The following is a 17729-nucleotide window of genomic DNA, read 5'->3' as shown; positions in this document are numbered from 1 at the left end:
CCAGAGAAAAGAATGAAATTCATTTATAGTAATTCATTCGTTTTTCACTGGGGAGGTTGGACAACCACAAGTTATTATGCTAAGCTACTAGGGAGCAAGATCCTACCAAGTTCACTCTACCAGGAATATACACTATTTAAAACAAACACAAAGTTAACTGAAGATTTAAAACAAAGGTCTCCAACTGGAGCCACAAATCAATGCCTACATACGGGTTTTGTTCGGCTCACACAATGAAAAACATTAAAATGAAAAAATTAAAATGAAAAAAATTAATTAAAAAAATTTAATTTTAACTACCAGCATTTAAATTGGAAACTTCATATAACATTTCTGAATCCTGTTAACAAATGCCACTCTCTTGGGGGGGGGGGTAGTCATTGGGTACATATTTCCAGCAAGATCACTTGAACTGAATCACTCAAACTGAAATGAGTTATCCCTTTAAACTGGCCTGTGCTCTCCAGCTTGCTCCAATCTCTACCAATTGCATTTTACAGATGAGGTATCTAAGCTAACACATTGCCAAAAACCACAGCACAAGCAAAAAGTCTGTTTGTGAATACAGTTAACTCCAGGACTTTTACTCGTAAGCATTCTGCAACTGGACCTCCAAATCAAAGACAGTTAATGATAAAAGAAGTATTTAAAAGATCTGCGCATGAATGGTTATAGCAGTTTTATTCACAATGGCCTAAAATCTGGAAGCAAACCCAAAATGGATGGACAAATTGTGGTACATCCATACAGTAACAAGTACCCAATTGATACTTGAAATGACATGAAATCTCAAAAGCATTATGTTAAGGAAAAGCAGACAGACTCAAAAGACAACACATTCTATGACTGCATTTAAATGAAATTCCAGGAGGGGCCTCTGGGTAGCTCAGTCAGTTAAAGGTTCCACTTCAGCTCAGGTCACACTCTTGTGGACTGTGGGTTTGAGCCCCATGTCAGGCTCTGGGCTGACAGCTTGGAGCTTGGAGCCTGCTTCAGATTCTGTGTCTCCCTCTCTCTCTGCCCCTCCCCCCTCTGCGTGCACACACTCTCTCTCAAAATAAACATTAACAAATAAATAAATGAAATGAAATTCCAGGAAGAGAAAACTATAGTAATAGGAAGTAAATCAGTGACTGGGGGCCAGAGGTGAAGCAGGGTCATGAGGGAACTTTTTGAGAATGTTCTGTTATCATGACTGCAGAGGTAATTAGATGACTGCATACATTTGTCAAAACTAAAAATTAGGTGAACTTTATTTTATGCAAATTATACCTCAATAAAGCTGACTTAAAAAGAGGTGTTTAGAAAATACTATAAAACTACAGAGAAGAGTACTATCATCTCTACTTGGGTAATTTCGGGAAAGCGTCAGGAAAAGGTGATATATGAATTGGATCTCATCATAGAATAATTTTAAGGTGCATAAGAGATAGAAAACAAAACCTGTAAGTGATTATATTCTGCATTGTAACCTATGAGAAATGGCATCTCTGAATACAAAGAAAATGCTTCATAAAAGGAAATTCATAGAGATGGATAATCAGTACTTGGATAGGTATCAAAGACAAGTTGATTTCACAAGACTTCCCAAAAGGAAATCAACTCAGACATATATTACTGCTCAAATGCAAAATAAGCAGAAAGAAAATGCGTGAAAGTGTTTTTTGTTTTTAAATAAAGCAAAATGAAAAGGAAAAGCAAGAGTCAAAAAAAGGTGAAAAGAAACTCAAAGGGAATAAAGAAAGGGATGCAAGCAAGGAGGTAAAATAAAGGCAAGAGACACATTTGGTCAGAATAAAAGGTATGTTGGTACTGACAAACTGTAAGAGAGAAAGGAGATATGTTAGATCTTGATGAAGGACTAAAAGAAAAACTAACAACTATGGGGAAAGAGAGCATCTAATCAAAGTCAGAGCTACAGAGAAAAGAGACCAGAGACCTGGCAGTACAGAGCAGGCCCAGGAGAAGTAGAGAACAAGGGGAAAACAAAAAAGCACTTTCCTCCTAAATCTCACCAAGTAGTCTCCTCCCCTTCCATCTATCCCCTGCCTTAGGCGAAGCCTTCTCATACCCAAGCCTATCCCACAAATTGCATACATCATCTTTCATTTTTTTAAGTAGGCTCTACACCCAACGTGGGGCTTGAACTCTTGAACCCAAGATCAAGAGTCACATTCTCTACCAGCTGAGCCAGGTGCCCCGCATACCCCTTTTATACCTCCTTGACTGGACTAGAATGCTTCCTTTGCTGGTCTTCAAAACTCAGTTCGGGGGCACCTGGGTGGCTCAGTGGGTTAAGTGTCTGACTTCGGCTCAGGTCATGATCTCACGGTGGTCTGTGGGTACAAGCCCTGTGTGAGCTGACAGCTCAGAGCCTGGAGCCTGCTTGGGATTCTGTTTCCCTCTCTCTCTGCCCCTCCCCTGCTCGCGCGCGCACTCTCTCTCTCTCAAAAATAAGTATTAAAAAAAACCAAACCCAGTTCAAATAGACCTTTTCCGTGAAGTTTCTCCAACTTTCACAGGCAGAGTTAGTAGTGCCTCTTCCATATCTTCAGAACATGTTGTTCTAAATGCTATCCTGTTGAACTGCAATGTCTGTCTCCTCTATTAGTCTATGAGCAACTCCAGTAGAGCATTCAATAGGAAGGATGAAAACCCTTACTAAAAAGCATTTAAAAAAACTGTGAAGTCTTTTTACAAGTAGGAAATTTTATACATCTTATACATCACAAGTAGGAAGCTAGAAGCCTTGCTGTTTAAAGGGATTCTACAGTGAATCTTTTGAACAAGAGCCCACATGGCCTACCCCTACTTCCTCCCCATACCATAAAGGACCCTTTTGCAGTTTTATTTTCTTTTAACTGGCCCATGGTCAACTTTTTTTTTTAACATATTTTTTTAAGTTTATTTATTTTGAGAGAGAGAGAGAGAGAGCATTCAAGCAGGGGAGGGGCAGAGAGAGAGAATTCCAAGCAGGCTCCACGCTGTCAGCACAGAGCCTGACACAGGGCTTGATCACACGAACCATGAGATCATGACCTAAGCCAAGATCAAGAGTTGAACACTTAGACTGAGCCATCCAGATGCCCCTTAAAGTTTTATTTTTGTAATGCTTTAAATTTCCAGTGAATGGCAAAAACATAAAGAGAAGGCAAACTGCATCAGGAATAGTGTGTAGTAGTCAAAGAAGGAATTTCCTCTCTGAAATAAAAAATAAAAAAAAAAAAGCACCTTAAACCCTCAAAGGCAGAACATCATATACTAAAGAAAATAAGTGTACAAAAAGAATCTGAAGAAAACTGGAGGGAACAAAATCAGCACGCTCATAATGCTTTCACAGGGAAACTGTCAAAGTCAACACCCAAGGATAAATAAGTAAAACATGACTTTGTAACAAAATATGTAAAAGTGGGTTTGGTGTTAAGAGGACAGAATAGCAGAGGGAAAAAAATGGACAGAATAGGAGGATGATCAGAATTGCTGGGAATCAGTGGGGAGATGAGCAGTTTAGAAAGTCGTTTAGGGAGTAAAGTTCCGTTTTGGAAGAAAGGTCATGAACTGGTGAAAAAGCATGTAAGGCTTGGCTGGCAGAGGAACGGGATGGTACTGCAGTCACCAAGTAGCACTGCAGTCCCCTGCAACAAACTCTGAGTCTAACTGTCCCCACTGGGATGAACCAGACTTAGTAGCAAGAACGATTTTACAGTGCTTCCCCAAGACAAGGAACACTGCTATACAGATGAACAATTATCACAAACCTCTAAGAAATAAGAGGTTCCACTCACATTTGCCAAACACTCAGAGACCAAGTGTGCCAAGAGCTAATGACAAATCCAAAGGACAAGGCACAGGGGTTTTATGTGTGTGCGCGTGCATATCTGTATGCATGCGTCTAGAAGGAATATTCAACAAATTTAACTAATAGAATGTATCTGAAAAATTTTTTTAAGAATTCAAGAGATTTTAAGACATCATCAAAATAGCTTTTACATAAACTTTCTTAAAAGGTCAATTTTTAAGTGAAATAGATGGTGATTAATTCCTCCCTTCCAACTAAGCCCAACATCTCTACCAATAGCAAACTGACTTACTGCCTTCCAGATAAGCAATCTTTAGCAATTCACTCATTTATTTAAATTTTTTTAATGTTTATTTATTTTTGAGAGAGAGGGGGAGACAGAGAGAGAAAGAGAGAGAGAGAGAGAAAGAGAGAGAGTATGAGCCGGGGAGGGGCAGAGAGAGAGGGAAACACAGAATCCAAAGCAGGCTGCAGGCTCTGAGCTGTCAGCACAGAGCCTGATGTGGGGCTCAAACCCACGAACTGTGAGATCATGACCTGAGCTGAAGTTGGATGCTTAACCGACTGAGCCACCCAGGCACCGATTTACTCATTTAATTAAACAGTTCACAAGCACTAAAAGATGTTGGGCACAGGGTGAGGCACTGGGGATATAGAAATAAAGAGGCAGACTCTGATCTCAAGTTGCTCACCAGGTAGATGAGATAAATGAGTAGATAAATACTGTAGAGTAGAACAAGTACTAATAAAGATAAATTGAGAGGCAATTAAACTATGAGAAAAAAAACCGGAAGAGAGATTTGAGAGGTGGTTCCAAGTAGCTGGAAGTATTAGCATATTCAAAGTAGAAAAGCTTGGGAATACAGTAACTGACACTTTCCCAATCCCACTGTGAGACAGAAAATATTAATCTCTCCCATCACAAATTAATAAACTGGATTACCCACAGTCACCCAGGCAAACAGCAGGTTAACTAGAAAAAAGATTATAGGCCACATGATGCTTATCAGTTTTAAGAGATCAATATATTCTCCTTTCTCAACTGTCATGCTAGCACTTGAAATCCAGTTCAAGTCAACAAAACTGGAGAAATACTACACAGAAACTAAGCAAAAAGCCACCCATGAGAAAATTAAGTATATGCCTGTGTAGTATTTTTAGGTTTTGGCATCTCGGCTTCAGTGGGCACTTAGCACCACTTGACGTTTTCCAAGGAAGGGAAGGGGTAGCAATCTGTACGTTTTGGGGTCTTGTGTGAAAAAGTACCCAACCCTATTTAGGTAATTTCACAAACATCTCAGGCAATGGCACTATCAGTGTGGCTTCCAAATTAACTGCATGATGTATATAAAGGCTAAGTGTGTGGACGATTCACTGACATCTCTTCAAACAGCTATACACAGTTTTATTAGGCATGATAACCTAAATGCACTTTTAGGTATCAATAGGACCATACTCTCGACTGTATTAAGGTTCTTAGGTATCATACCTTAAAAAGCAAAATCTTTTCAATCAGAATGCATCTCTAAAATAAATAGGACTTAATATTCCAACATTTGCTTTAAAATGTCTTTTCAGGAAAACATCTATCCACAAATGATATAAAAATATAGAATACAAAATGCTCCCATGTGCTCTTATTCTAAAAGTTCTTCAAGAGATACGTACATTCTACAAGTGTTCCAATTACTACTTTTGATGCATGTTCATATAGGCTGCAATATCTAGACATCTAAGTAATTAAAACCCAGTGACTGATATCTTAGAACAGAGGTTGACAAACTACAACCTTCAACCACAACCGGCTCGTGTAAATAAATCTTATTACAATACAGCCCCAAACAAATTGTCTATGGCTGTTCATGCAATTTGCAGAGCTGAGTAGTTGGGCCAGAGACTACATGGCCCACAAAGCCTACGTATTTACTAACTGACCCTGAACAGAAAAAGTCTGTCAACCCCTATCTTAAAATCATCAGACTAATGACCTGACAAATTATGTCGCCTAAGAGTTTACCTAGCCTGGATGATGAACTACTGAATACAATGAAAGAGAATTCTTCCCCAAAACATCCAAGTCAAAACTCACAGGGAAGCAAACCTCTGCTCATTCATTCCAAGTCATATGATTGTCAATCTTGACTAAAAACTAAACTTTCAAAGCAAATGGTGGATTCAACTCTTAATCTTTTAAAAACTGTGTTACATTAATAAACAAAACATACAAACTTACTGACTTTCACTGTCACTTGTATAGTTAACCACCACCAGGGAACCATGCAAGTTATTCTTTTACTCCTTAAGCTGGCATCCAAGAGCCCACACACAGTGAACCAGTAAACAAAGTAGGCCATAATCTTTCTAAGTTTGCTTTCACCTGTCACGACAGAGAATGGGATGGTAAGTGGAACATCCAAAATCTCTTCTTCTGGATGTATTCAGCCTCTTCTGTGCTTACTAGTCTAAAAATCCCAAAGTTGGTATGTAAGTCATAGGGAAGAATTACAGTCAAGTTAAGTCCTGCTGGATCTATTTGCCATTCTTCATTTATTTTATCTAAGTAAGCACTAGGCCCAATGTAGCGCTTGAACCTGACCCCGAGATCAAAAGCGGCATGATCTACCCACTGATCTAGCCAGGCACCCCTCTTTATGCCATTCTTCAAATAAGAAGAAGAAAAAAAAAAAGCTAATACTTTCTTTGCTATGAAAGTTGTATTTAAGAACTGACGTCTGTTAAAAAACCAGGGATTACATTTTTACATATCATTCTTAACAGTACTGAGTCTATCATGTCCAATTAATACAGAAATTGACAAATCATTTATTTACCGATTATTATTATTCTCCAGTTACAATAGGAGATAAGGCCTATTCGTAAATACAGACAACTCTTGAATAGCCTCTGCTTGATACCCTAAGTGTTTACCCAAAGATGCATCAACACGCAGCCTGGTACCCTCGACAATACCAGTGCAGTTACAGGTTGTAAGGTGACGTGAACATAAATCTAAATCAAGCATTTCATAAGGCGACGGGATGCCAAAATAACCAGGAAACAAAGTAAAATAACTGATTTTCTAACTACTCATACCATCTCCCCCCCTCATCTTTGGTGCTTCCCTAGCTATTTTGGATAAAAAGAAAACGGGGGGAAATATTTAACAGTACAATCAAGTGACAACCAGTTTACCACAGATGACCAGATTTACACAAAAGTCTTCTCTTCTGCTTTTTAAAAAGGAAGTTAAGTCAGATCTTGATCCTATTCCTCACCTGCAGGATATTCAGAAGACAAACTCCTAAAGAGCCTTCAAATGTAAATAATTTTCTGAAGGCTGTTTTCTCATGAAATTGATTCACGTGAGCTACAGATTTATGTTAGCAGGAGGGGCAAATTACTCCTAAGACTGGACAAGCAAGTGCGGGGGCGATCTTCAGAAGGTACCCTGATGAAAACATGGAAACCCCACCCAGCTCTTAACTTTCTCGGCTTTTTCTAGTCCCGGCTTCTGTGCAAAATCCACAGAAGCAGAACTTCCTCCTCACTGCCTGCCTCTATCTGAGGCCTTGTGCCGAAATTCAGACCGCTAGTTATCCAAGTACCTTCTTAAGGTAGTCGTAAGGCTCAAGCCCGCTCAGAAAACAGCAAAAAGGTTTGCTTTCTTGGATTAGAAGAGAGCAATTACAGGGTTTGGCGGCCGTGTTTGTCAGGAAGGGTAGGGCAGAGAAAGAGGGAGAATCCAGAGATTGAGCTCCATCTAGTCCCAGGAACCACCCCCATGGGCGGCTAGACTGCCCTCGGTACTTCCCTGCCTCCTCTGCTCGGGAGGGGAGAGCGGTGGGTCGGGGTCTGGCTCCCCTGAGCTACTTCCTGGTCCGATCGGACTCGCCTTCGGACACCCGAAACGCCCCCGGCCCGGCTCCCTCGCCCTTTGCCCTGTCTCCTCCCCTCTCAGTGACCCACCACCACCGGTCCCCTCCCATCTAACATGGCCGCCCCACCCGGCCCACCCCCCGGCACAGCCAAACCAACTGGGGGGGGGGGGGGGGGTCCGCGGCACCGCCTCCCCCAAGCCCATTGGCGCGGCAGTCTCCGTCCGCCTGCCCCATTGGGCCGAACGGCCTGCCACTCCGCGCTGAGGGCTCCGCCTACGAGCCGCTTCAAGCTGCTTTGAGAAGACATATAAACAAATCCCGGGAGGGAGGCCCCTCTCGCCCGTCTCTGGGGCGGAGACGGGAAGGGGGAGCGGCTACCCCAGAGACACCCCTGCCTGGAGCCCCCCCACCCCCAGCTCGCGCTTCCTAGTCTCTTGCCTGCACGGTTCCAACCTTAGTGGACCCGGCCCTTCCTCACACGCCCCTCTCTCTCCTCCCCCGCCAGCCTCGCCTCCCCTCCCTTCTCCGGCCCCTCCCACCCGCTCGCTTCTCTGACAGGCCGGTTGCCGGCAGCCACGGCCCCGGGCTTGGAGGCAACAGTGAAGGGCCGGGCGGCCTGGCAGGACAGACGCCTGGAGCTGCCCACCCCCGGTCTACCCTGCCGCCCACCCGTGGGTCCCCTCTACCGCCGCCCCGCGCTTTTATATAACCGTCCCGGGCCGGGGGTGGGGGAGGGGAACCGGGGACCCCGTGACCGGCAGGCGGCAGCCTGAAGCCCGCGCGCCCCCAGACTCGGCCCTGGTCCCGGCCCCCGCCCCGCGCCGGCCCGGCTCAGAGCCCCGGCGCTGCTGCCTCGTAGGCCAGCGGCCCTCCTCCGCCCCTCGCCTGGCTAGTCCTCCAGCCCAGACCCCTGCGGGATCTGGGCGGAGGGCAACGGAGCTCACCTGTGCGTGTGGGGGCGGCTCAGGGGCTCGGTCCGGTTCCGCTGCAGGGGCCGCGGCCCCTCTCCATGCTGCCTCGGTTTGTTTTGTTTATGTCCTTCCTGACGGGTTCCCGGAAATCGCGTGACTCGCCCCCCTCACGTGGGCCGCGGCGAGGAGGAGGAGGGAGGCGGGGGCCCGCCGGCCTCGGGCCAATCGCGAGACGCTCTGCAGCCGAGCCAATCAGGAACTCGGCCCGGCAGGGCACCCCTGTCACATGACGCCGGAGGGGCGGATTGCCGGGAAAAACCAGGAAGAGGGGGCGGAGCGGGGGCTTGGCGCCTGCCACTGCTGCGTGGGCGTGGGCCGACTTTGATACCCAGCCACACTCACGTTTGTAGAGGAGGTTCATTTACAATGACTTTCCCATCCAGCGTTTTATCTGATCTCACAGCTACACGGTGAGGCCTGAATATACGTATACCCGTTTATATTTATGTTTATGCCAATTTGCATTTACATTCGAAGTTCAGTGAAACTTGAAGGGGGCTCCGGGACCATAGTGGCATAAGCTTAGGAGAGGAATTGTATCGACTGTTTTAGGTATGTCCTCCACATCTGAACCTCTTAATTTGCTGAGACTGACCTTGCCTTTAGTCTTTCGTTCATTCAATTAATATTTATTGCGTACGTAAGCCCCAGACACTGGGATCAACTATATTGCGTGCACATTTGAGAGAGAATACCTGTACACGACTGTACAAACAGGGTACTAACTAGAAGCGCCTACACAAACAAACCTTCATAACACATGTGCCTGAGGTTTTCTTGTGCTCCCTAATCCTGTTGATAACAATAGCCACCCTCTGCTCCTGAACGTGTACTGTGTGGTGGGCTCATCATCTCATTTAGTTCACCCTACAGGGACGCGCAATGGTAATACACACATTTTTGCAGAGGGGGAAATTAGGGCTCAGTGGGATTACTTGCTCAAGGTCAGGCAGCTAGTAAATGAACCAGCTGGGTCCGGAACCCAGATCTGTTACCATAGCCTGTGCTTCCAGACTCCTCTTTATACTTCTTAAGGGCACAGAAGTTATCTTCTGAGCACAGAACAGAAATATGACTTTAGTAGCCATGGAGAAAGGAGGATAGGAGAACAGAAATGCTTGGCCAGATTCCCTCAGGCTGCCATATTTCTCTTAGGAATAATTGCCTTAGAAAATGTGGCTCCTTTTTGCACAGACCTAGGAAAGTAGTATAATGTCAATGTCAAAACCATGGACTTTGTAATTCAAAGACTTCTAAAGATCATAAACTTCAAGAGGGCAGGGACTAGCCCGGTTGTTTATCCTCTACCTTTCATGACATAGACAGTCATTAAATACTTGTTGAATAACATGCTGGATTTGAATCCCTGCCTCTACCATATGTGAACCAGCACAAATTATTTAACTTCTGTGAGCTTCCTCTGTAAGTACCTCATGGGGGTTGTGAGAAGTGAGTGGAAAAATTCACCAGGTACTTACGACAGTGCTTCGCATATAGTGAGCAGTTAATGAATGGTAGTATTATCAGATTGTTTCAAAGACATCATTTAGAAGATGTACTGTAAACTAAATAGCAAGTAAGGGTAACTCTAGACTTTAGCAGTTTAACAGCCACTAAAATAATACCTTTGTAAACAATATTAATAGGTGGGTATATGTAGGTACCTAAGGGGAAAGTAAACCTCACCTCTGTATCCTTCAAAATACTTTAGGGTCTCAATGCCCAGTGAAGAAATAAGTCTTTTCCCTACTGCACAGGAAGTAGCAGGATTGTAATTATTTTTTTTTAAGTCTGACATACCACATTCTAATTTTCCATATCAACTGGAGTTTAAAATTGAAGCATCAATAGAAAAACTGGCTTGGGAAATTTGGGCCAGTTTCCTCTCACTTGTTCACATTTTGATTCATGTATTAAATCTCCATGGAACACATCACAGACTATCCTTTCACGTAATACTATGTTTGGAAAAACTCCAGCTGATGGTTAGCTCTTCCATTGTTCCACTGCCCTTTTGACACATCATTTTCACACTTCTGCTGGGCAACAGTTCGCTGGGATCAAGGAGCAGCCTGATTCTTCTAGCACGGGGCTCTGCCATTGAAGGGGTTCACTAGTGAGTTACATTGGATTCCCGACTTTGCATCTTCCCTTGTCTTGGAAAGGACAGTTTTGACTAACAGAGACATCACGGTTTGTTAATGACCATATCTTGCTCTGAAGTGAATGAAATCACTGACTGCTAATTGATTTGTGTTTCTCTGGGTTTTATCCTGCCAGATTGTGCCACAATCAAAATTGGCAGGAAGTTGGGACTCTGGAATAGCATTGGCTTAAGGCTCAGGAGCCTCTTGTTCTAGCCACAAAGTAGAAACCAACTGCCATCACCACTTCTAAAGTGCTTAACCTTGCTTCTGCAGAATCATTTACATAACCTTCGTCAAAAAAAAAAAAAAAAAAAAAATATATATATATATTTTTTTTACACAAACATGACACAATGGGGGACACAATGCAATACTTAGGACTCCGCTGAACTCTTAAAAATAAATTATTTATTTTTTGATTAGGTAACATATACACAGCACAAAATTCAAAAGGTACAAAAAGGTATTCAGTGAATAGTAAATCTTTCCCCTACCCCTGTTCCCTGGCCGTTCGTTTTCCCCTCTTAGAAGCAAGCACAAATGCCCATGCTCTGTGTTTCCTACCAGCGATATTTTTTTTTGGATATGCTGACATTTCACCCACTTTAAACCTTAATGTATTTGAAACATTGTTCTTGGACCCAAGACTTCAATTTGAGCCCACTTACTATAGGATCCAAGGTGAGGGGCTGGACCTCTCTGGGTTCCGATTTTCTCCTGAAAATAATTAAAATAATTTAAATGGTTGCCACGGGTCCTAGCTTGACTTACGACCTAAAGTTTGCAGTTCTTCATTCGAGCACAGACTGAGCCCTGCCTGCTGATTATGTACATATTTAAATGAGTGTTATCCTTTTGAGTCTAAGTATTTTCTTTCCAGGCCCCTGTGGACCTGTATGATACCTGAAGATTTCACAGCTTCAGAAGTGCGATTGATTAACTCAAAGCTGGAAGATCTCCAGGAAAAGCTGTGTCCTTCTCGCACTTTTAAAAACTGATTTTATTCCTGAGGACACTGGAGCATTGCTGAGGGTGAATCTAAAAAATACTAATTGATGGTTGGCAATCGGCACCCGTCCCTCATTTACTTCTCCTAAAAAACATTCTTTGGGGAAAGAAGAGTTCAGTTCTTCCCCTGGCCTAAACCTCTCCATAGGATGCAGTATTCTTTATGTGACAGCTCTGAGCTTTGGTTTCTTCTCCCAGAAAGCCCCCAATTCTGTGCCAAGGCTCTTCTCCACTCTATCTGTTACTTCTTTACCTTGATTCCTCACTCCCCATATGGAGAACCAGGCCTACCGTGGGATAGGAGCTTAATAACCTCTTATGGTCCAAATCCTATTTATCCTCCGTGGCTCAAGATCCCACATCTTTTATGAAGTCTGTTTCTACCATATCTACTACTGCCCTCATTAATACCCTTTCCGCTACCACCCAAATGAGCACTTAATGTACTTATTGCTTTGTACAATTCGTATCATGTGTTATTATGTCCTCAATTAAATCGAGGCGCATACATTTGCAGCAATTTGTGGATGGAACTGGAGGGTATTATGCTAAGTGAAATAAGTCAGTCAGAGAAAGATAGATATCATATGTTTTCACTCCTATGTGGATCATGAGAAACTTAACAGAAGACCATGGGGGAAGGGAAGGGGAAAAAAATAGTTACAACAGAGAGGGAGGGAGGCAAACCATAGGAGACTCTTAAATACAGAGAACAAACTGAGGGTGGATGAGGGTGGGGGAGAGGGGAAAGTGGGGGATGGGCATTGAGGAGGGCACTTGTTGGGATGAGCACTGGGTGTTGTACGTAAGCCAATTTGACAATAAATTATATTTAAAAACATAAGTAAAAAAAATAAACCAAGTGGCATAAACACTAATATGTCCTTGAATTAGGGAGAATGCAAAGCACGTCACTAGACAGCATAGTCAATCAAGCCTGTGCTTAGTGGTGAGTAGGGGAAGAGAAGAGAGAGAAATAAAATGACAAGTTGAACGTCTCATGTGCGCATGAAGACACAGTCCTCGCCCTGGAGGAACCCAGAACCTGAAGGAGACTGACATGAAAAGCTTCCAGTAACAACAACAGAGTTTATAACAGGGGAGGCCGCGGTGCAGGGGTTAACAACAAGATACCTATGTGTTTCAGGGCCACTTTCTTGCTAACGTACTGGGGCAAGGCACAAACTAAGCTGACTGTTCCTTGATTTCTGGCGTAACTTCCCTCAGGTTGATTTTGAAAATCAAATGCAGAACCTGATGCATAATGGTGCTCAACAGTCTTGGCTCTCCCCTCCTCCACCTTCTAGGGAGGAATGTGACCAGAAGCTTCTTAGAAGAGAAGCAGCAGCAAAGGGAAAGTAGCCTGGCAAGAGAAGGCAGCCAGCAACTCAGACTGTTTGGTGATTCCGTTATCTTCCAAGGCGGCATTCCTGTCAAAATTGTTTTGTCTGTTCCACTAAGACTGAAAACTTCTAGGACAGCTAGCAGTTCCTGTGGGATTTTGTTTTTTGCTTTGGTTTGGTTTTTTTGTCAGCACTGAGCTGAACATACATTGTTAGTATCAGCAACTCTAACTGATAGCAAACCAGGAAGCCAGAGAGTGAGAACAATCTAGCATTTGTTGTAGGAAAGATTCCCAAAGGACAGGTACAACAAGACATTCTTCTTGGTGAGGCCCGAAGTAGGCCGATAAAAACAGCAAGTGGAGGAACAGATTGATAAGCAGCAGGAACCAAGACCTGTAACTCTGATAATAGATTGCTGAGCTATGGATGGAAGTGTGCTCCGAAAGCCTCAATCCAGTGTAAAACTATGAAGCTGGATTTCCACATCCAGGAAGTGAACAGTCCAGAGAGGTTGCTAGAAGACAGAAATAAATAAGAATAAAAAGCTCAGAGAACTATGGGTGAAGTGGGGGGGGGGGGTCCTGTGTATCCCAGGTTTTTTTGTTTTCCCTGCAAATTCGCAATGTCATAAATTTCCCTGGTGTAACAGCAACACCAGGGAAGGTACCACCAGTGTTTTCACCCTGGCCTCACAGGGTCCAGCCCAGGAGTGAAATGTGTAAAAGAAATGGGTGCCATCCTCTACACCTGTTCTTACACACCAGTCACAGCAAGACATAAAGCACGTTAACAAACCTGAATGCCAAGTGCAGGTACTATCCTGTTAGGAGGGGAAGATGCATGCCTTGGCCCCCATACCTCAGTGCCCACCTAGGCCCCTGCAGGGTGCCTGCCTTTCCATATAGACCCTGAGGACATCTTAGCAACCTGGTGGGCCCACCCATCGTCACTCAGGCTAAAGCCAGGATCATGGCTGCAGGAGTCCTGATGACCTGGCCACAGCTCTTCCCTGGTGCCCCTACAACCAGTCAGCTTGGCATGAGGGGGCTTCTTGCCCACTATCCAAGCATCTCTTCCCAGCATGGCAAAACAAGGGAGTCACCTTTGGGAAAACTGGGAGTCGAGGTGGAGACTGAAGTGAGATTAGGACAAAGTAGGGGGAAGTTCTCCTCTCCTTCTAAAAAAGGAAGTAGTAACAGTAAGCGGCCCCTGTAAACACCACGGGAGAAAAGAGGACCAGATTGGTGGTCTTTTCTCCCGCCTGGGGGTTGGGGGGACACAGAGGAGTTGAGACTATTAGAAAGGGGAGAGATGTGCGATACTGCTCTTTGCCCCGTCCTGCCCCAGTTACAGTCTGGTGAAGGGTAAAGTCCTTAGGGCCTGGCACACAGTAGGCACCAGGGAAGGATCAGCTATTGTTGGTATTATTTTTTTTTTATTTTTATTTTTTAACATTTATTTATTTTTGAGACAGAGAGAGACAGAGCATGAATGGGGGAGGGGCAGAGAGAGAGGGAGACACAGAATCCGAAGCAGGCTCCAGGCTCCGAGCCATCAGCCCAGAGCCCGACGCGGGGCTCGAACTCAAGGACCGCGAGATCGTGACCTGAGCCGAAGTCGGACGCTTAACCGACTGAGCCACCCAGGCGCCCCTGGTATTATTTTCTTAAGTAAACTCTTTGCCCAACATGGGGCTCAAACCCATAACCCTGAGATCAAGAGTTGTATGCTCCACCAACTGAGCCAGCCAGGTGCCCCTACTGTTGATAGTACTAGTAACAGTGGTTCTGAACCTTTCCAGAGGTCTCATGAAAGCCATATACTTGCTCCCGGGAAAAACACAGACAAGTGTACATGCACCTAATTTTGTGGATTTCAGGTGGTAGCCTCTGGGTGAAACTGGCTAAGTCACGTAACCGCAGTATCTCCAACTGTAAAATAGGAATATGTCCCACTTACTCATAGGATAAGGTATGTGAGGAAGCTGGAGGGGAGGGCGGTGCTGACTGCTGTCCAAGCCAAGGCGGCATTTTCCATGGGTCCCCTTTAGATTCCTCTTCTTTCTCTGCCCACCGCTTAAGAGAGGATGCTCCTAGCCTCCAGCCCAGACTGCGTCTCTGCTCACTCTACATGCTCTTCCTGGCCCTCGTAGCCACACTCACAGGTTCAGTTATCTCCATGCTGGTGCCCCACACCCACACCTACAGCCTGGGTTTCCTGCTCAACTTCCAGAGCCACATAACAATTGCCCACTGGGTATCTGCACGTGCATACCTCTGGTGCTGGCAAATTCCATCTGTCTACAACTAAACTCCTCACTGCCCTCATCTCAGTGAAAGGTTCCAATGTCCACCCAGCGGGGAACCTGGACTCCTTCCTGTCCCTTAATTACCCCCACCCCTAACATCCAATCAGTCAACTGAATATGCTAGTAAATATGCGCTAGCCCCCAAAACACTACTTCTCTGACTCCATTTCATTCCTATTACCATAACCCAGGATACTTCTCTCTCACAGACTCTTGAAACAGCGGCATCAGTCGTTGGCCTAGCTCTTAATCATCCTTTGGGTTTACCCTTAAAGGTCACTTCCTTCAAGAAGCCTCCCGCTACCAGTGTTTCTAGTGCTCTTACCCAGCAACCAGTGCGTCCTAAGGCACAGGACCTGGCTACCTCGGGCTCCACCCACCAGGGACACCCAGTGCCAGTTGTCACCCTGCTGAATTCTAAGCTCCAGGAGCCCAGGGGGAGTCTCCTGCTTCCCACTGTTCCGAGCAGCTAACATCGGGACAAAGAACAGGAGCTGGAAATACCTGTTGAGTGTTGCTGAAAAGCTTTTGTGGCTTGCACAGTCACACTTAGCTTCTCCACTCCGGCTTCCTCAAATACATCGCCTACTTTTACAAAACATCTGCTCTGCTTGTTCTGTTTTGGAGTGGCAACCCACAGTGTAGTACCACACTTTGGACAGTGTAAAGAAACTATGGAAACCATGTCAGAATCCTGACTGGATTCACGTGGGTAGCAGTATTAGTCGTTGAGCATCCTTAGCCACTAGAATACTCCTGTTTTATGGCTGGCGGGGGGGGGAAGGGTGTGTGGTGGTGGTGAGTATTGGGGGGGAAAAAGGGCCAACACATTTCAAAAGGAGGAGGTTTTAACTGAAGCGGTGACACAGCCTGAATAAAAGACTTGCTTGGAGCACTTGGGAGGGAAAGAACAGTGGGGCTTATTCTAACGCATGTGGGACCCCAGAACATTAATACCCCAGGCTTCTACTTTTCTATGTGGGCAGAATCGAAATCAATGCTCCCCTTTCATTTCACCATGCTGTCACTGTGAACACCTATACAAAAGGAGGCCAGAATTTTATAAGCTGAATGCTCTGTACTTTGTCCTGCACAATGGAAACAGTTAATCAGAATTGCTATGTGAACTTGCTGATTTTTATTGATTCAGAATAGCTTCAGTGTTTTAATAGAGCTAGTTGACTTCATTTCCCCTGACCCTGAATTGCTCTCAAAGAAAAAAAAAAAAAAGTGCGTGTGTTATATAATGTTTGAAGGAAGTACTAACGCTATTTTGACAATGGTCCCCTCCAAAATGCCTTCCCTCTTACCCCCGATTATGAATACCATGCTCTTTTTGGAAAATATACAAAGCCATAAAAGAAATAATCATTATCAACATTTTGATCTGTTTCTCACCAGGCTTTTTGCTATGTACAGAAGTTAAAAATCCTTTTTCTCTTAATATTCTATTATCTTTTGTTATTAAAATAATTGTTACTGTTTTTTACTCAAGTATTACCTTTTCATAGGAGAACATGCTAAAAAGGAAAAAGAAAATTTTAATCACTTATGATTCCCATCCAGAAGCAATGTTAGTAGTTTTCTCTTTTCAATCTCATTTCTAGGCATATGTTCCAGAAAAAAAAGAAATTGTTAAATGCACCATATTCCTTCAGTTGGGTGCAGTATAACTTATTTAAGCCTCTCCTTAAGGGCATTAAGGTATTTTTTCATTCTGTACCATGATAAATATCCTTTACAATGGTATTTTATACTGTGATTTTTTTTCTTTGAAAATTATGGATTTTTCTACAATTAATTCCATCCATTCAACTCTTGAGAAGAAGTTGAAATAAAGGGGCAAGAAAAAAAAATACATAACTTTTGCCTAAGAGCCCATCTTCATTTTAAACACATTTGTTCTCTAGGGGCACCTGGGTGGCTCAGTCAGTTAAGCGGCTGACTTCGGCTCAGGTCATGATCTCATGGTTCATGGGTTCGAGCCCCACATCAGGCTCTGTGCTGACCGCTCAGAGCCTGGAACCTGCTTCGGATTCTGTGTCTCCCTCTCTCTGCCCCTCCCCTGCTGGCGTGCTGTCTCTCTCTCTCTCTCAAAAATGAATAAAACGTTAAAAAAAAAAAATACATTTGTTCTCTGAACAGGAGGGAGCAAGGATAGGGTGGTGAACCCATTCTAAAATGCCTAAATATGTATTTTAAGATATAATTTAAATGTAGTTAATAAAAGAGCAATTGACTCTTCAAATTTTTGGGAAAGGAAATCCAGGGC

General features: G+C 44.1%; 1 protein-coding gene across 3 annotated transcripts in view; it reads right to left on the bottom strand.

Annotated features, from left to right (window-relative positions):
- The window catches only part of CREBRF (CREB3 regulatory factor), a 58134-nt gene extending 49361 nt beyond the window's left edge, over positions 1-8773 (bottom strand). Inside the window, exon 1 of one of the 3 annotated variants that reach the window (XM_025923833.2) lies at positions 8622-8773. The gene's annotated coding sequence lies outside the window, so the exon portion shown is untranslated. Of the gene's footprint in view, positions 1-7074; positions 7759-8621 lie in introns of those variants that run through there. The other 2 variants (XM_086717664.1, XM_086717724.1) reach the window with 2 other exon arrangements.
- Between the last annotated feature and the right edge of the window lie 8956 nt (positions 8774-17729).

This window comes from Puma concolor, chromosome A1, assembly GCF_028749965.1.
Source record: "Puma concolor isolate L17-30 chromosome A1, mPumCon1.1.hap2, whole genome shotgun sequence".
Taxonomy (NCBI): Eukaryota; Metazoa; Chordata; class Mammalia; order Carnivora; family Felidae; genus Puma; species Puma concolor.
This window is presented reverse-complemented; position numbering and strand designations above follow the sequence as displayed.